Source organism: Camelus ferus, chromosome X (assembly GCF_009834535.1).
Source record: "Camelus ferus isolate YT-003-E chromosome X, BCGSAC_Cfer_1.0, whole genome shotgun sequence".
Classification (NCBI taxonomy): domain Eukaryota; kingdom Metazoa; phylum Chordata; class Mammalia; order Artiodactyla; family Camelidae; genus Camelus; species Camelus ferus.
In genome coordinates, this window is record NC_045732.1 from 11072852 (window position 1) to 11090742 (window position 17891).

Here is a 17891-nt window from a genome sequence, read left to right on the forward strand (position 1 = left end):
CATGTAAATAGCTTATGCACCACATCAGCCAGCAATGGGCTCGAAATTCAAAGCCAGGGTGTCTCGCTCCAAAATTGGCGCTGGTAACCTCAGACTAAATAGTCTCAGAACCTTAGGCTCTGACTTTTAAAAGGCACCAACTGTTTATTGTGCACATATTTTGCCACAAAAATCAGCTTGATAGAGCTAAAATGAAATGCTCTCCCCTCCACCCCCGCCAGGGAGGTTGAAGGGCTTCAGATGGTCCCACCAGCCTTGTTTGTCCTGAAGTTTATTTGCCGAGCGATTTCTTTTGTTCTAGGGATGACCGTTGCCTCTTTAAGGAACGGAGTGGACCAGGCCCAAGGCTCCTCAAGGTGTTCCTTGTAGGTGTTGCTCTGGCACCATGTGAAACCTCTGGGCCCTTCCACTCTGCTCCACGCTCCCCACTCCATCTGGCTGGTCCCTGGAATCAGATTCCGCCTCGGCCTTCAGGCCAGTTGGTCCCCCTCCCACCCCAGACCCCTCCCCAAGTGCTTCCAGCTGCCTCTTCCTTTCCTTCCATGTTTGGCCTCCACAGCACTGGGGCTTCTACCAAGAAAGAAGCTCTCTGACATTGGATGTGGCACTACAGTTATACTGGGGAGTACTTAAGCAAACCCCCGGAAAACACTGGCACTTCCCCTCCTGACTCCAGGCCTTCTTGGCCCTTCAGTGGTGGGAGTTGTCACCGGTGCCTGAGCACAACAAAAACTGAGGGAAAGGGGATTTGATCTCCTGCCACCATCCTGCTTCCTCCTCTGAGGTTCTCATCTCAGTGACTGACAGATTGCTTTTGGGTCTGAAAACATTTCCCTTTTCAGGACTCTCCTAATAAAATGGAGAAGTAAAGCCATACCTCTTGGTCATATATTTGTTTGAATTTTTCTATTGCACTAAAATATACATAACATAAAATTTGCCATTTTAATTGTTTTTAGGCATACAGTCCAGTGGCGTTAAGTGCATGCGCAATATTGTGCATCTGTCACTAGCATCCACATCCTGAACTTGTTCGTGCCCCCAAGAGAAACTCTGTCCCCGTTAAAGTATCCCCACGCCTCTGTTCCCCAGCCCCGGGTAATGACTGTTCTTCCTGTCTGGTAATGACTGTCTATGAACTTGCCTGGGCTAGGTACTCATGTAAGTAGACTCAGGTGTTAGTTCCCCTTTTGTGTCTGTATCCTATTACTTTTGAAACAAGGAAGAAAGTGACAGGTGTGGGAGCAGGGGTGCATAGTGGTGAGTAGAACTAGTCAGTGGCCAGTGACAGTAGGTCCTGTAGAAAAAGAATAAAACATAAAAGTCCTGGGGTGTCAGTTATCTATTGCTCCATAACAGATAAGCACAAGTTTAGTGGCTTTAACCAATACATATTTTATTTAGCTCCCATTTCTATGGGTCAGGAGTCCAGGCACGGCTTAGCTGGCTCCTCTGCTCAGGGGTTCACAGTCCAGGGGGCAGCTGGGCTGAGTTCTCATCTGGAGGTTCAACAGAGGAAGGATCAGCTCCCAAGTTCCCTTAGGCTGTTGGAAGAATTCATTTCCTTGCAGCTGCAGGATGCAGGAACCCAGCTTCCTGCTGGCTACCCTCGGTTCCTCGCCATGTGGCAGCTTACTTCCTCAAGCCCACAAGGGGGTTCTCTAGAGCTTCTACCACCAACTTAATCACAGGCACGACCATCATCCCCTTTGCCAGATTCTCTTGATTAGAACTGAGTTATAGTCCTGCCCACACTCCCGGGGACAGGACCCCAACAAGACTTGAACACCAGAGGGCAGGACTCATGGGGGCAGCCTAGAGTCTGTCCAGCACTCCTTCAGGGTGGGACAGATGAGGGGAGAAACAGTCACGGAAAGCCAGCAAGGGGGGAATGTTGCTCCTTCCTGAGGTTACTGGAGGTCACCCTGAATTTGGTCAGCAGACCTCATAGATATGTAGTCAGACCTTTCACCCCAACAACATGGGGCGGTTGGAGTTTTCTGAGAGCTTGCAATTAGGACTGGAATGAAACACGATCAAGGGAAGGATTCGTTTGAAGTATTACTTACTCATCTTCCTCCACCTGCAAGTTTCAGCCCCAAAATAGCTTGGAAAAAAAAAAAATCCCTGGTTATTTGCATTTGTTCTCTATTTTTAACCGCCTTTCTGTTTAAAACATTTAATATCTTCTGAAGGCCTGTTAGAACCCATTTGACCTGTAGCAAGATACTGTGTTTGTTTTTATAGCTATTTTCATCCGCTTAGAGAACTTTTTGTTTTCATCTGAGCTTTTAGGGGAGGTGAAGCGGGTCAGCATGTCTGGCACATTTGTCAACTGGCTGTGCTGGGTTCTTAATAAAATGGTGCTAAATTCAGAGTTACTTATCATATGTCTTTTTTTGTGTGTGTCTCAGTTTTTCCATTACTTGAAGTTCCCAGATGCTAATAAAACTCGTGTACTATATTTGGTGGGAATGAACGCATTATGCTTTTCAGAGTGGATGTTTTTACATAAATAGAACACGTTCTGCAAGAGAGAGGAAAAACCACCCTCAAAGGGCATACATCAATTTGATTTTTTTTTTCCCTTATTGATCTGGAGCTGTTTAAGCAGAGAAGGAGGGAGGGGGAGAAAGGTGCAGGAAAAATAACACAGATTCTGCCCACCTCTTCTGTCTTCTGTCTTTTGGGCTCCACATTCTTTTTGTATCTGTTTATTTCACAATCACTAATCATACCTTCTCAAAAGGATCTAATGAAAAAGGTGTGTCTGGGAGACAGCAAAATGACTCTCTAAGACTCCATAAGACAATACATTTGTTACTCTTCAGCCTTAGGTGGAATGAACATTTTACCATAGAGTGACTTGATGCTCATTAAAATACCTATGGTAAAAATAATCTCCTGTGAGGGAAAGTAGAAGCTATAGCAAACTTCCGTGGGTGTACAGACTGAGAAGGGAATGAGGGCCCCTTGCAGACATGGTCCACAGCTCACTGTGGCTGATGGTTACGCAGGTGGACGCACAGGTGAAATGCACACGTTGGTTTGGTACTTACTGTGGATAAGTTATACCTCAGAGAGTAAAGAAAAAACCCAGCCAAGGCTAGTGTAGTAGAAAGTGCAACAGAATGTGAAACCAGTGACTGAAAGGCAGCAAACCTCATTCAGACCCAGCATCTGGAATATTCTGTTTACTATCCTGCTTCTCCTCCGCACCTCCCCCCCACCCCCTCCTCATTCCTCCCCCTCCAGTAGCAATCTTTGTTGCATGTTACTTTATTCCTTTTCAACCAGCTCCTGGCACAAAAATGTAGCACGTTAAGAGTTTAGTATCAGATTACTTACATTTCCCTCTTTCAAAGGACAGGAAGAAACACAGAATGCATCTCTCTACTTGGCCTTGCCCAGCAAGCTCTTGTCAACATCACCGACCCGAGTTTCTGGGAACAGTAAAACCAGCAGTAAGTCAGTGCAGCTTTTAGTACGACACAGGCAAAGCCTGGCATTGCGTATCATTTTTCTACGAGCTAAATTGTTATCATTTACTGCTTCTGTTAAGGAACATATATTTCTCTGCCACAAGAAGCTCAAGCAACTGGTATTGGGGTTTCAGTATCTTGGTGGCTGAGGGGACGGCGCCAGTGAACTTGGTGGGATCTGAAGCCACACAGGTGAATGGGTGTCTGCAGCAGGTCTCAGGCGTTTCTTTGCTAGCTCGGAAACGAAACTGTAGCCACACACCAAGTGGAAGAGCCTTCTGTGTTTCTGCAGGCTAGTGGGAAAATAACTCTCGGTTACTTTTTCAAATTTTAAATTTATTTTATTTTATTTTATTGTTTTCTGTATTAGTAACTTCTCTGGCACTTTTTCTCTGGGTTTTTTGTTTGTTTGTTTGTTTTTTTGGCTAAGATGAAATTCATATAACATAAAATTAGCCTTTTAAAGAGGACAGTTCAGTGGCATTTAGTATATTCGCAGGGCTGTGTAATCTTTACCTCAATCTAGATCCAGCACATGTCCATATTCCCAGAGGAAGCTCGGATCCATTAGCATTCTCCGCTCTTTCCAGCCCGCCTTCGCTCCAGCCCCAGGCAACCATCAGTCTGCTTTCTGTCTCTAATGATTTACCTGTCGTGGACATTTCATATAAATGAAGTCATGTGATAGGTGACCTTTTGTCTCTGGCTTCTTTCACTCAGCTTGTTTTTGAGGTTCCTCCACATTGCGGCATGTGTTGGTAACTCATTAAATGCATTTCTAGGTGAAAATAACTAGATGCAAAATATTCATTTTAAATACTTTAGGGGTTTGTTTATGGATCACCTGCGATCTGTAGGGCACTCGACTGTGTTTGGCACCATGTAAATAAACACCGACTTTCTCCCTGAAATAAGCCTGCTGTGGTCACTGCAGCACAAAAGTCCCCTGGGCTCCCGCCCCCCCATGCCGCAGTCTCTGACATGGAACTCGTACAGGTGGCTTCCCAGAGTAGCCAGATCCTTGTGACTCAGAGCCTTTCATCTTTGGGGACTTCTCCCTCCCCTCCCACCTGTCTGCAGAGCAATGCCCCTTCCCCCAAGAAAAAACAGACTCATTTTAGAAACTCTTGCTGTGTCAGCAGACAGAACTCAGAGCCCTGTGCAGATCAGGAAGAAGAGTCGGCACTCAGGAGTCGCACAGGCCGGCGGGGCAGGAGAGACACCAAGGCAGATGGACACATCGGCCGTGAGTGACAGCCAACACCTGGTTTGTCCAGGTCGGGGGTGGGGGCTGCCCAGGAGGGAGAGGCCCCATGAGGCCCTCCAATGTGAAGTGGGCTTTGTAGGAGCAGACTTGGTGGGAAAAGGGGACATGGAGAGGGCGGGCTGAGGGCCTCGTGGCCAAAGGGCAGATTTGAGCCGAGCCTTGGCTGCAAGAATATGAGACAAGGCACAAGTCATTTTGTTCGGAGTCAAAGATTTATTTGGAAGTGAGCGCACGGTGGACGTCAGAACTGACTAGAGAGAAAGGGAACCAAAGAGAAATAACCCCTTTCTCTTTCCTTCCGCCCACCTCCCCATGGCCACTGTCTGACCCCAGGCTGGTCCAGCTCATGTGGGAATGACCACAGACCACCCCTGTGAGGTCTTCCTGCACCCGAGGGCTGCAAGTGCCCGCTTTCCCCATGGCCCCAAACCAGTTTCCTATCATGCCCCTCCTTCCATCAACGAGTCTTGTGTGTGGAGACTGTGCTCCGGGTGCTCGCTCTCTCCTCCACACACCTCCTGTCTCCCCTCCTTCCCTGGGCAAGCTCCTCCTCACTCTGCCAGACCCATCACTCCAGCTCCCGAGCAGAGCAGCTCCCTCCTCTGCATCCTCATCAGGTGTACCACACTCTTAGAATAACTGTCCAGTCAAAGGAGACACAGTTTCTCTGCCCAGGTACACCCTGGGCATCGCAGGTGAGGCTGGGACCTCACAGACCTTCCACCTTAGCTGAAGGGAAAGAAACACCTCTGTTGGGACCCAAGGCAGAGTACCGCAAGTTACCCCCTTAGCGTAGGGGCCCCGAAGTGTTCCCGCTATTCAGAGAAGATAGTCATAGCTGAGTGTGATTTGAAAAGCAGGTAGGGGATGAAGTAGGTGGCAGGAGGGCACGGAGGTCACGACAGAGCAATTTGAGAACAAAGACACACTATAATTCAAGCCGGAGTTGCCTTGGGCACAGGCCTTGCGCAGACAATGGGAAGTGTCCAGTGTGGGTGACCAGGCCCTGGGTAGGGGGGGAGAGGAAAGGGCAGGTGGCAGATGGGCTGCAGAGGCCGGAGGAGCTGGGATGGACAGCGAAGTCAGTGTCTGGGGGTCTGTGGGGAGGCAAGTAGGTGCAGATGGTTTTGAGGGTAGAATTTGTGTCACCAGGATGATATTGTCTATCTGACAAAAATTGGAAATTCAGAAAAGGGGACAGCGTTTCCACGTTGGGTGAGGGCATGACTTGTGCCCGACCGTCACTGGCTGGCGATGGGTACAGCCCCAAGCCCCTCGGGCTGAGTCCCCGTCCTTTGATGCTGAGAAAGGTGACAGTGATGTGACGCACATGGCATTACGGCCACTGCCAGGCATGAGGCGTGACACCTGTCGCATTTGTCTCTGGAATGCTTAGCTCTTGGGGCTCCCAGGGATTCAAGGTTGTACGTCCCTGCACATCCCAGATGGTGCGTGTTTCTATGAACGGGCTAAATAACGCATTAGCCTCAACCGGACCGTTCCTCACAGTGGACATAGTGCCCCATCCCTGGCCCCGGTTTTGGTAGTTCAGTGAAGGGATAAATGTGTTCTGAGAACTGCTGGGCTGTTGAGCAGGGCCCCCCTCATCACAGGATGTCTCCTTCCGGCCGTGGCGCTTGGGTGAGAGACCTGAGTCCTGAAATCCACGGCCCTGCCCACCCTCTCCAACACAAGGACCGGAAAGGATCTCTTTACTGTTCTTATTCTTGCGGATGGGTGGGGCATGGGTAATTACTGATGGACAGTGAACATAAACCAAACTCTCTCTGGAACCTCCCAGAAAACCAGCCAGCAAATTAAACCTGGTTAAAGGTGTGGACGAGGTGGAGAGAAAGGTCCCCGGTTGTAAAACAGGTTTGTGCTGCTTTGGAGTTTTTTCAGGCCAGCACTGAAATCTGGATTGTCCAATTTGCCAGCCTCAAGATTTTGGTGAGCATAGTTTCCTCAGTTACCTGAAATGGTGTTCTTATGAAGTCACAAGAGACATCCTTTGTTTTTCAATTTGAGGATTTCTACATTTCAGTGAATGAAATTATAAGTGAGGCGATTTCAAAAAGAAAGGAATACAGAATTGCAAGTTTTTAGAACGCCCACAAGGCAAAATCCAGATTTAGAAAATGAGATAAATTCTTATGAGATAATGAACCTTCACACACACACACAATCACTCATTTCTACCATTTATCACTCAGCTTTTATTTAAGTTTGTCTCTTACTAGAGTAGAAGCTTCTAGAAGGTAGGGCTATGTCTTAGTGCGTCATTTTTCCCCGTGCAGATCCATAAAAGGCGCTCAAGATTTATTTGAATGGAGTTAAATTTACATTACTAAAATGGTTTTTGTTTCAGTTTGTGTATTCATGCTAGAGGACCCTTTGAATTGCTGTTTTAGGAACAGTTCGTTGCTTAGGAAGTCACAATCGCGTTAAGTGCAGTAATTCCTAAAAGCGTCCAGATCCAGTAATACATAATAACTAATTCCATTTGAAAGGAAAGTTGGGTCTTTTTTTTTATATATTGCAGTTTTCAGTGATTTAGTATAAATGTATCCTGACACATGTTCTTCCTGCCTTTTAACTTATCCAATTGCTGTTTTCTTCCTAAAGCGTTTTCTGTACTTTACATCCAGACTCACGCATGTAACTCAGTTCCTGTCGTAGTTATGCAACCTCTGAAATTTGCACATAGGTTCTGAAAATCTGTTTTTTTCACACCAACCAAACTGACAGTTGAAAGATCCTAAAGTGTTTGAACCTCAATGATTTTTTGAGGTTGTAGCAGAAAGATCTGAAGGGTAGAAAACCTTTACCTTGTCCACTTGCATAGACTGTGACAGAATGCATACTTCAGAGGAGATAAGCGGGAATTAGCATATGCATATTTTTGAAGCTAAATTAGTTTTAAGTATAATAGCTAATGCAGCTGTTGCAGCTGCCCAGCGACCAAAGTAGCAAGGTGTTACTATTACTGCTGTTGTTATCGTCCCCTCCCTACTTACAAGGGAAAATCTCTGCGCTCCTGAGGGCGAGGCAAGACCCGTCCTGTCACCGGGCTGCCTGTCCAGTGGCCAAGCTGGGTGTCCAGCCTTCAGTCTCTGGGGGCTGGGGTAAAATACTAAGCCTGGACCGTTCACAAGCCTGAAAATGCTTTATTGAGTGCGCTTACGTAGAAACCAGTTCATGAGAACTCAGTTCAAAATAAAACCCTTGGAATCCACACAGCTAAATTAAACATCACCTTTGTGGGCGGACGAATCTTGTGTGGTTCCTGGAGGCAGAAGTGGGCAGTGTTGGAGTCCGGGGCCTCCCTGACAGCTGGCCTCCAGGCTCAGAGTCAGTGTTTAGTCCCACTTGTTGTATAAGATATATGGTGTATATTATATATGTGTATGTGTGTATGTATAGGTACACACACAAAGACGTACCACCCCCGTGACGCACACACTCCTGCCTGAACTGGCCACGGGGGTTTATGCGGGCCCTGCCTTGGAAGCCCTTCACATCCTTCTTTTTTTTGTCCAAATCCTGAAGGGATGAGAGTTGGCATGAAACAGACAGATGTCACCAGAGTCATTTCACTTTGTTCGATATCCTCTTTCCATCAGTGGTTTCTAATCCCCAGCTCCTGCTTCTGAACCTGTGGCTTCTGCCCCCCCCAAGTTCAGTGTTTTTCTGGAGCTGGGGTCCCACTGTGCGGTGGGCACCCACTCCCCATCCCTCCTCTGCCAGGTGCTCCCCACCTCACAGGATGACAGAGAAAGAGGAGGTGTGTGGTGCAGGGTGTCCTGAGCTATCCTCACACCTAGGGGGCTCGCAGAGGGAGGGGTGCGACAGGAGGGCAGCCCTGGGGTGTGCAGCACAGACAGCGTCCCCTCCTTCTGAGTACAGTGCCCTCACGCCTGGGCCTGGGTCCCTGAATTCCCTGCTGGCCGTGCTCATTCTACTGGGGCCTCACCCCGAGGCTGCCCCCACCGCACGTCCCTCCCTGCTCTCAGCCTGAAACTATTTCTGGAGTCTTTGCTGCCCTTCCTGGTGAAACACATTTTCCTCCCCCAGTGTCTTGGACAAAGTGACTGAATAACCTCCTTCTGATATCGTGGTGATGTAGACTGTGCAGCACCAGGGGTGGTGAGAAATTTATCATTGGCGCTATAAAATGCTGAAGCAGGAGCCTTGGACCATGGCTGGCAGCCAGGTTCACCCAGGGGTCAAGTCAGCCTGTCCACGGGGACCAGGTGCCTGCCAAGGACTGGTCTGGCCGGGCTTGAGAGCCGTCGTGGAGCCAGCCCCGAGGGAGGCTGCTGCCGGGAACTGTGCCGCCCAGGATCCCCCACACCTGTGGTGGGTGCCCCTGTGGAACGTGAACACACCCTGGCTTGGGAGTGGAGTCCTGGCCAGTCTGGGATTCGTATCTTCTCACTCCTGCTCCTGGCTGGTTGGGTATACAATAGTTGTTACAACCAAAATTGAAGCTCATTGGTGGAGTCAGAGGTAGAGAGAGAGAGAGAGAGAGAGAGAGAGAGAGATGAAGAAGGAGGGAGACAAAAGAACAGACAGAGAGGAGGGAGACTTGGCAGCCATCTTGAGCTGGCGCCCCAGCCCCACTGGAGCATCCCTCGGCCCCTCTGAGCATAGCCGGGGTCGGCTGGACCCTGTCCTGGAAGACCTGCCCCACTAGGAGTTCACACGCACCCACTGAACCGCCCTCCTTCCTGCAAGGGGAGAGACGCTGCGGAACCCTGGTCCCCAACAGCTGATGCCGTGTGGCCGAGTCCCTCCTGTAAATAATGAAATTGGCTCCCAGAGGCTGATCAGACCCAGGTCAGGTGCCTTTGGCCGGACTGAAATACTAGCTCCCCAAACTTGTCACTTCCCAGCACAGCTCTGGATGCAGGCTGGTCAGGAGGGAAGAGGCCAATCTCCCTTTCTCTTTGTACCCTTCCCTCACGTTTTTTGTTGTTGTTTATAACGGCTTTATTGAGATACCATTCACGTACCATTGAGTTCATCCTTTCAAAGTGTGCAACTCAATGGTTTTTCATATATTCATGGAGTTGTGCAACCACTCTCTGGTCCCAGAATATTTTCCTCACTTCAAAAGAAAACTCTGAGAACAAAAACACACATATACAGAACGAAACAAAACAAATCACTATGCTGTATACCTGAAACTAACACAATATTATAAATCAACTATACAGCGATGGAAAAAAAAAAGACACTCTGTGCCCCTTAGCAGTCACTCCACGCTCCCCCAGCCCCCATCCCCTGGCAACCACTAATCTGCTTTCTGTCGCTATGGATTTGCCTGTTCCGGACAGTCCATATGTTACAGGCTGGATTGTGTCCCTCAAAATTCATACATTGAAGTCTTAATTCCTAGCATCTCAGAATGTAATCAAATTGAAGATAAGGCCCTTAAAGAGGTGATTAAGATAAGATGAGTACTACTCAGCCATAAAAAAAAGAATAAAATAATGCCAATTGCAGCAACCTGGATGGACCTGGAGATCGTCATTCTAAGTGAAGTAAGCCAGAAAGAGAAAGAAAAATACCATATGATACCACTCATATGTGGAATAAAAAAAAAGATACAAATGAACTTATTTACAAAACACAAGCAGACTCACAGACATAGGAAAGAAACTTGTGGTTACCAGGGGAGAAAGAGGGTAGGAAGGGATAAATTAGGAGTTCAAGATTTGTAGATACTAACTACTATATATAAAATAGATAAACAGCGAAGTCCTACTGTATAGGACAGGGAACTATATTCAATATCTTGTAATAACCTATAACGGAAAAGAATCTGAAAAAGAATATATGTATGTACACGTATTACTGGAGCTCTGTGCTGTTCACCATAAATTGACACAACATTGTAAACTGACTGCTGCAATTTAAAAAAACGATAAAACATGACCAAAATAGTTCAATGCAGGAATGCAAAGGTAATGAAATATTAGGAAACCTAGTTATATACTAACTGAATGAATAAGCGAATAAAAATAACCTTCATAGATGTTAAAAAAAAAAAAGATAAAATGAGGTCACTAGGATGGGCCTTAATCCAATAGGACTGGCGTCCTTGTAAGAAGAGGAGATTAGAACAGAGACACACAGAGGGACGACCACGTGAGGACACAGGGAGAAGACAGCTGTCTACTTGTGAAGGAGAGAGGCGCCAGGAGAAAACCAACCCTGCCAGCATTTTGATGTGGGACTTCCAGCCTCCAGGACTGTGAGACAATAAATTTCTGTTGTTTGAGTGCCCCTACTCCATGATACTTTGTTATGGTGGCCCTGGCAAGTCCATAAACCATATGAGTGGAATCATGCACGTGGTTTCTCGGTGTGGCCTGCCCTCACTTCCTGACTGGGTGACACCCCTCCCTCACCCTCTTCCTTTTTTCCCCTCTCTTGGGGTCTCATCAACTTTCTTCTTTGGAAAATCTCTGGTTCCTGGCCACTACTGTCAGGCAGTCTCAGTGGTCATTCATACTCTGGGGCAGCTGTAGAAAACACCTGAAATATTGTTGAGGCAGAACTAAGATGATAATTTGATTTTTAAGATGTAAGGTTATATGTGACCTGAACCTAGTGGCTCAGAAATATGTTGCCATGTATGACTGAAGCATTATGCTGTTCACCAGAAATTGACACAACATTGTAAATTGGCTGCTGCAATTAAAAAAAAAACAAAACAATAAAACATGACCAAAATAGTTCAATGCAGGAATGCAAAGGTAATGAAATACTAGGAAACCTAGTGAAAGCATTTCCCTACCACTTTCATTTTTCAGCTTTGAAGATTACTTATTTCTAGTTCTCTTTATAAATAGCTTAGTGTTTTCATCCCCAATATTTTAGATTATATTCAAGGCATAAACATTTTCATGCAATTTACTGTTGCAAATAAAAAAGATATTCTGCTTTGTAATCTATGTGTATGTATCCGATAAATTCAAAGCAATTCTCCAATCCTGATGTAGCAGTTGGAGTTCAACCAGAGAAATAGAACCAGTGGAAGACACATGCTAAGACATTTGCTGCAAGGATTGGCTTATGCCACTGAAGGGGCTGGTGAGGCAAGCCTGAAATTTGCAGGGCGTGCAATTAGGAAGGGCAGCCTGGAGTTTTCTTGGGAACGGACTGAGACTGCTGTCTCCAAAGGAATTTTCTTCTTTTACATGGAAACTTCAGCCCGCCTCAGAAGGCCTTGTACCTGATCACATGAAGTGCACCCAGACTACCCAGGATAATCTCCCTTGTTTAAAGTCAAGGGATTATGGATCTTAATCACATCTGTAAAATACCTCCACAGGAAGACCTAGACTAGTGTTACTGGTGGGTTAAATTGTGTCCCCTCCAGAAAAGATATGTTCAAATCCTAACCCCAGGTACCTGTGAAAGTGATCTTATCTGGAAATAGGGTCTTTGCAGATGGAATCAAGTTAAGACGAGGTCATACTGGATTAGGGTAGGTCCTAAATCCAATGACTGATGTTCTTATAAGAGAAAGAAGAAGGAGATTTGGATGCAGAACACAGACACAAGCTGTGTGAAGATGGAGGCAGACTGGAGTGAGGCAGCTCCAAGCTAAAGGATCACTAAGGATCATCAGCTGCTGCCACCAATAGCTGAAAGAGACAAGGAAGGATTTCTCCCAAGAGCCTTCCATGGGAACATGGTCCTCCCAATACTTTGAGTTTCGACTTCTGACCTCCAGAACTGTGAAAAAGAACAGCTGTATTGTTTTAAGCCACCCTGTGAATGGTACTTTGTTACAGCAGCCCCTAGGAAACAGGCACAGTGTCTGACTGAACAGCTGCCAACGGTGTGATGTGTGACATTGACACATCAAAAGACCATGACACCTGCTTTCCTTTCTCATCCCTCTATCCTGACCCTCCTCTCCTCCGCCGCCGAGCTCTTATCCTCGTTGGTGGAAAAGGCAAGGGAAAACAAATGAACAAATAAGTATCAACAGGTTGGCTCTTAAAAGAGAGATTGATGGAGGGGGAGGGAGAGGGTCCCACATCCCGACAGAACCCCAAGTGCACAGAGGGGCCTGGGGTAATGGGAGGAGGAATGGTTCGCCAAAGAAACAGTGGGTACAGGGGGCAGGAGCCAACTGGGAGCACTTAGGGAACAGCAGGGGCTGGGGTGGTGCGGGTGGCCAGTAGGTGCCGGGAAATCTCCCGCCTCTGACTACTTTTCATTTGTCTTTACTTACACAAGAGCTGCGTGCGTGTATACAGCCTCTGTCTGTATCGCTGGAAAGTTTTATATAAAATTGTATTCTTGGCTCCTCCTCGTAGGCCACTACTAGTCTCAAGTCCTTTCATTTTCAGTTTCTTCCAAATAGGATTGTGTCTGTGTGTACAAATAGAAGTGTTTTATGTTTAAAAATAGCTATATCTCTGAAGGCAACTGAAATGGAGCATTCTAATTAGTTTAAGCAAAGTTTTTTAGTTTCAGAGTTGTTGTAGAGTGACCTAAAGTTAGGGCTGAGTCCCGACGACCCCTCACCCAGTTTTCCCCACATTAACGCCTTTGTCATAACAAATTGACCTTGGTCCAAAACTCTGAACTAGACTGCAGACCGTATTTGGATTTCCCCAGTTTTTCCACGAATGTCCTTTCCTGTCCCAGCACAGAATTTAGTCATTATGCCTCCTTAGGCGCCTCCGAACTGCAACAGGGTCTCTCTCCTTCCTTGTTTTTGAGGGCCTTGACAGTTTTGAGGAATGCTTGTCAGGTATTTTGTAGAATGTCCCTCAATTTGGGTTTATCTATTGTTTTTCTTATGATTAGACTGAGCTTATGGGTTTTGGACATGCTTAAGTTTACATTTCTTTGTGACAATGTTTCAACAAACATGAGTATATCTTAAAATCAGAATCATATATTTAAACTGGAAATCATGTATTCAGCAGCTATAATCATTTGTATAGAATCGTTTATTTCATAGTTGTAACATCTATCTGTGTCCTCTTTATATAAAAATACTGAAAGCTAGGGGACATGCAGCCCCTATTTTGTAGCCTTAACTCATAGGTGAAACCTTTTCATTTTCAAGTTCTACCATTCTGGGAAGAACTTTAACATTTAAAAATTTAAACCACTTTGGAATTATCCAGTCATTTGAAAAAGCTATTTTAGTCAGCCAAGGGGATCTGTGCAAAGGAAAACTACCCCTTTTGGAGCATATTTCTTGTTTTCCCATTTCAGAAATAATCCCTTACTTCAGTGCTCCTAGCCATTGCTCAGACCTCTCCTTGGAAACCCTCTGTCTGCTGAAGTCAGCCCCACACCTGAGGATTAGATGGCAGTGTGTTGCTCCGGGCTTCTGTGGGTGGGGAGAGTTTTGTCCAAAACAGTAATTTCTAGAAATGTGACCGATTCTTATTAGTACCTGAAAAATACATTAAAATGTTCTTTCCCTTCCTCCCTCCCTCCGGGACCTTTTAAGAGTTATATATGACATATATCTGATCCTAGTAAGTGGCTTTGATCTAGTGAAAGTAACAGAGTTCCTCACACAGGTACCGGAGATAAGCCCTGTGTTCGAATTCCTTTGAGTTTTATGATGCTTTCCTCAAATCTGCTGGGTTTTCTTTTCTTTCTTTATTTTTTGGGGGAAGTCAAGTTTACTGAGGTGTAATTTACATACAGTAAACTCCACCCTTTTAAAATACAGTCCTATGAGTTCTGACCAACATTTACAGTTGTGTAACCAGCACCCAAATCAAGATACAAAACAGCTGGATCTCTCCCAAAAATGTCCCCATGGGCCTCTGTTGTCCACTCTTTCTTGACGCCCAGTCTTGGCACCCAACAATCTGTTTTTGCTCCCAGGGATGTTGCATCTTCCAGAACACCGTATAGCTGGAATCACAGAGAATGTTGCCCTTAGAGTCTGGCTTCTTTCACTTACCAGTTTACAACCAAGATTCATCCACGTCATGGCACAGGCCAAAGCTGGTCCTTTCCAGGGTTCCCTAGTGCTCCACCGTGTGGATATACCGCAGTGAGTTTATCCCTTCATCTGGGTTGTTTCCAGGTTTTGGCCACTCTGAGCCAAGCTACGCCTGTACAGATTTTCGCATGGCCCTACCTTTTCGCTTCTCCTAGGTGGCTAAATAGGAGGCGTGGGCTGGGGTGTCTGTGCACATGACATGTATCTGATCATAGCAGGTGACTGTTCATTTTGTAAAAACAACATCAAAAAGGCCTTATGACAAAGGCCCCAGAGAAAAATGCAAATGTTCCATCCACCTCCACGTGGTTTCACCTGTGCTTTTCTTGAACCTACTGGGTTTTCTTTGTCAGTGTGGTGTCAAGCTTGACTATGTGGGAGATGATTTTTGTGCTGCAACTATTTATAAAATCATCCTCTCTCTGGGCTTGTTCTCTACAGAGAGTTTTAAACACTAAATGCAGAAGTGGAAACAAAGGGAGGAAAAAAAACCCCCACATAATGTCTTATAATGAAATATGGTTACCAGAAGAGAGGGAGGAGGAACGGCCTTTTGAAATTTATAATCTCCTGTTATTTTGTAACTGTAACAGCCAGGTATTATTTGGGGAAAATCAGAACTCTTGCCCATCACGTGTACTTCGAGTTAAACCCAGGCAGTGTTTTCTGTCAGTGTTCTGGGTGTTGCTGGGTAGGTGGGCTCTGAATTTATTCACTGATTGAAAGGCAATTTGGTTTGTGTTAGAAAGTCCATAGGTTTTGGAATCTGAGGGGCTGGACTGCTGTGGAAAGCAGAATCTGGTCCCCTAAAGATATCTACCCTTGAGTGCCCTTCACCCTGTGACAATGCCACCTTCCATGGCAAAGGGACTTAGCAGATGTGACTAGATTTAGAACCTTGCAATGGAAAGTTTTTATTAGATTATACAGTCTGGCCTAATCTAGTGACCAGGATCTTTGAAACTGGAAGAGGCAGACGAAGAACAGGCTGGGGATATAATGTAACTTGAGAAGGACAAGACCAGAAGGCGGTCACGTGCCAACGCTTTTGGGCTCTAGACACTGGACAAGGCAAGGAAACAGACTCTGGAGCCTCTGAAGGAACCAGTCCTGCCAACACCTCAGTATTAGCCCACTGAGACCCCCTTAGTGGGGGGGCCTCCAGAATGGTCAGGTAATAAGTTTGCTTTAAGTCACTAAGTGTGTGATTAATTTGTTACAGCAGCAAGAGGAAACTGAGGCAGCAGCCACTGTCCTCTGAGAGACTCAACTTGCCTCCCCTGTCAAATGAAAATTATCATAATTCTATCTCCCCAGCCACATCATAAATGCTGTGACAAATGGGTGAGGTTGTCTTTGAAAATGTTTAGGAAACTATAAGAAAACTTCATCTGACAGGGCAACATCTAATTCCTGTCGCCTTGGTTCTCCCTTTGCTCCCCGGCATCTGCTCCTTTCAAGGTACATTTGATTTCATGAGGCCCTGGTGTGGCCTCTGCCCTCTCTGAGTGGGTGGCTCTCCCCAGGCACTCCTGCTGTTCTGGAATCCATCCTCACCCACAAACAGGATGGCCTTGACTCCTAAAGACACTCTGGGCTGCTTTTCCACCATTTTCCTCCCCCTCTTTCCTTAAACATGAAAAAAAAAAAAAAGTGTTCCTTAATTTAGCTTTTTCTGAAAATTTTTTGAAAACACATTGTAATAAAGAGAAAATTTCCTAGGAAGAGGTTAAGTTATATGAGGAGCCTTGCGTCCTTCAGTCCCCTAGAAACAAGGGTCAGCAAATGTTCTGTGACAGGCCAGATGGTAAATGTGTATTTGCTCTTGGTGGGCCATTTCCCTCTGCCGCCACAGTGCTGCAAGCACGGAGGGAATGGGGCTGCAAAGCTATGGGCTTGTTTGTGTTGCAATAAAACTTTATTTATGAATGCTGAAATTCATATTTTACATAATTTCCATGTCACAAAGTACCATTATTCTTTTGATCCCCACCCCTGTCTTTTAAAAGTGTGTCCTCAGCTTGTGGGCTGTGCAAAAACAGTTATGAGAGCTGTCCTCTGCTGACCCCCATCCACGCACAGACGCTCCATCAAGGCGGGGAATTTTGCTTGTCTCCTTAATTGCTTAATGTCTCTCTTAATTCCCAGAACATGTCTGTATATAACATTTTGATATTTTGTTCATCGTGGAGGCATTTTTGGGCATCAATTTAGAGGGGTTTTTTTCATTAAAAAAATTTAAAGTGGCAGTTTCTTTTATTTGTTTGTTTGTTTATAGGGGGTTAGGCTTATTTATTTATGTTTAATGAAAGTACTGGGGATTGAACCCAGGACCTCGTGAATGCTAAGCATGTGCTCTACCACTGAGCTGTATCCTCCCCCCAAGAGTTTTAAAGTATGGTGTTTTAATATTATTTATCTCGGTGAGTAAGTTTTTGGCAGCCGTTACAGTCACCCCGCCCAGGGGTCCCAACTCATGAGCCATGGGAGAGGTCCGCGGTGGCGGCAAGAGCGAGTCTGGGTGGGCAGAAGGGCAGTAGAGAAGCATGAACTCCAGCTGGCACTTCATCCCTAGGCAGGAGGGTCCCCGGGACGACTTCAGGGTGTCTGTGAACTTGCATGGGGAGAAACTTCATAGCTGACCCAAACTAAGCATTTATGACAACTCCAGCTGTAGAGGACAGTAGCATGAACAGTATCTGTGATTTGTTACCAATTTGTCACCAGTAGAAGGCTGATGTAGTCTCAAAGCAGGATATGGCTGAAGCCAACTTGTGTACACCCACCCCTCCTTTGAAATGACAGAAGGTATTAGAACCACCTCTGGAGCTTACCACTGGAAATACTGAGGAAGAAGCACATGTATTACGACATGAGAATTTTTTAAACTTTGATAACTGTATTTTAACAGAATCAACTTTCTTTGCAGCCTCATATATATTATTTTATGTATTTGTGCATCATTTTATGCATTTGGAATCAGTAATTACTAAGTTGCCCAAGAAGGTCTAGGGCATAGAAATGGTTACATCCTTCCTCAGTTCTTTAAGCTTTTGGGTCCAGTCTTGTTCTCTGAACACTGGAGATAAAAAACCCTGCCCTCCAGAATTCCTGGGAGGATTGAATTCAATACTGTGCATGA

At 45.9% G+C, this 17891-nt stretch overlaps 1 long non-coding RNA gene across 1 annotated transcript; it reads right to left on the reverse strand.

Annotated features, from left to right (window-relative positions):
- Nucleotides 1-704: 704 nt before the first annotated feature.
- LOC116662066 lies at nucleotides 705-14952 on the reverse strand. Its single transcript, XR_004318060.1, has 5 exons — nucleotides 14708-14952; nucleotides 13004-13143; nucleotides 3999-4131; nucleotides 3349-3443; nucleotides 705-2107 (listed from the first exon to the last, which is right to left on the reverse strand). It is a non-coding gene; the product is annotated as an uncharacterized LOC116662066 (long non-coding RNA).
- Between the last annotated feature and the right edge of the window lie 2939 nt (nucleotides 14953-17891).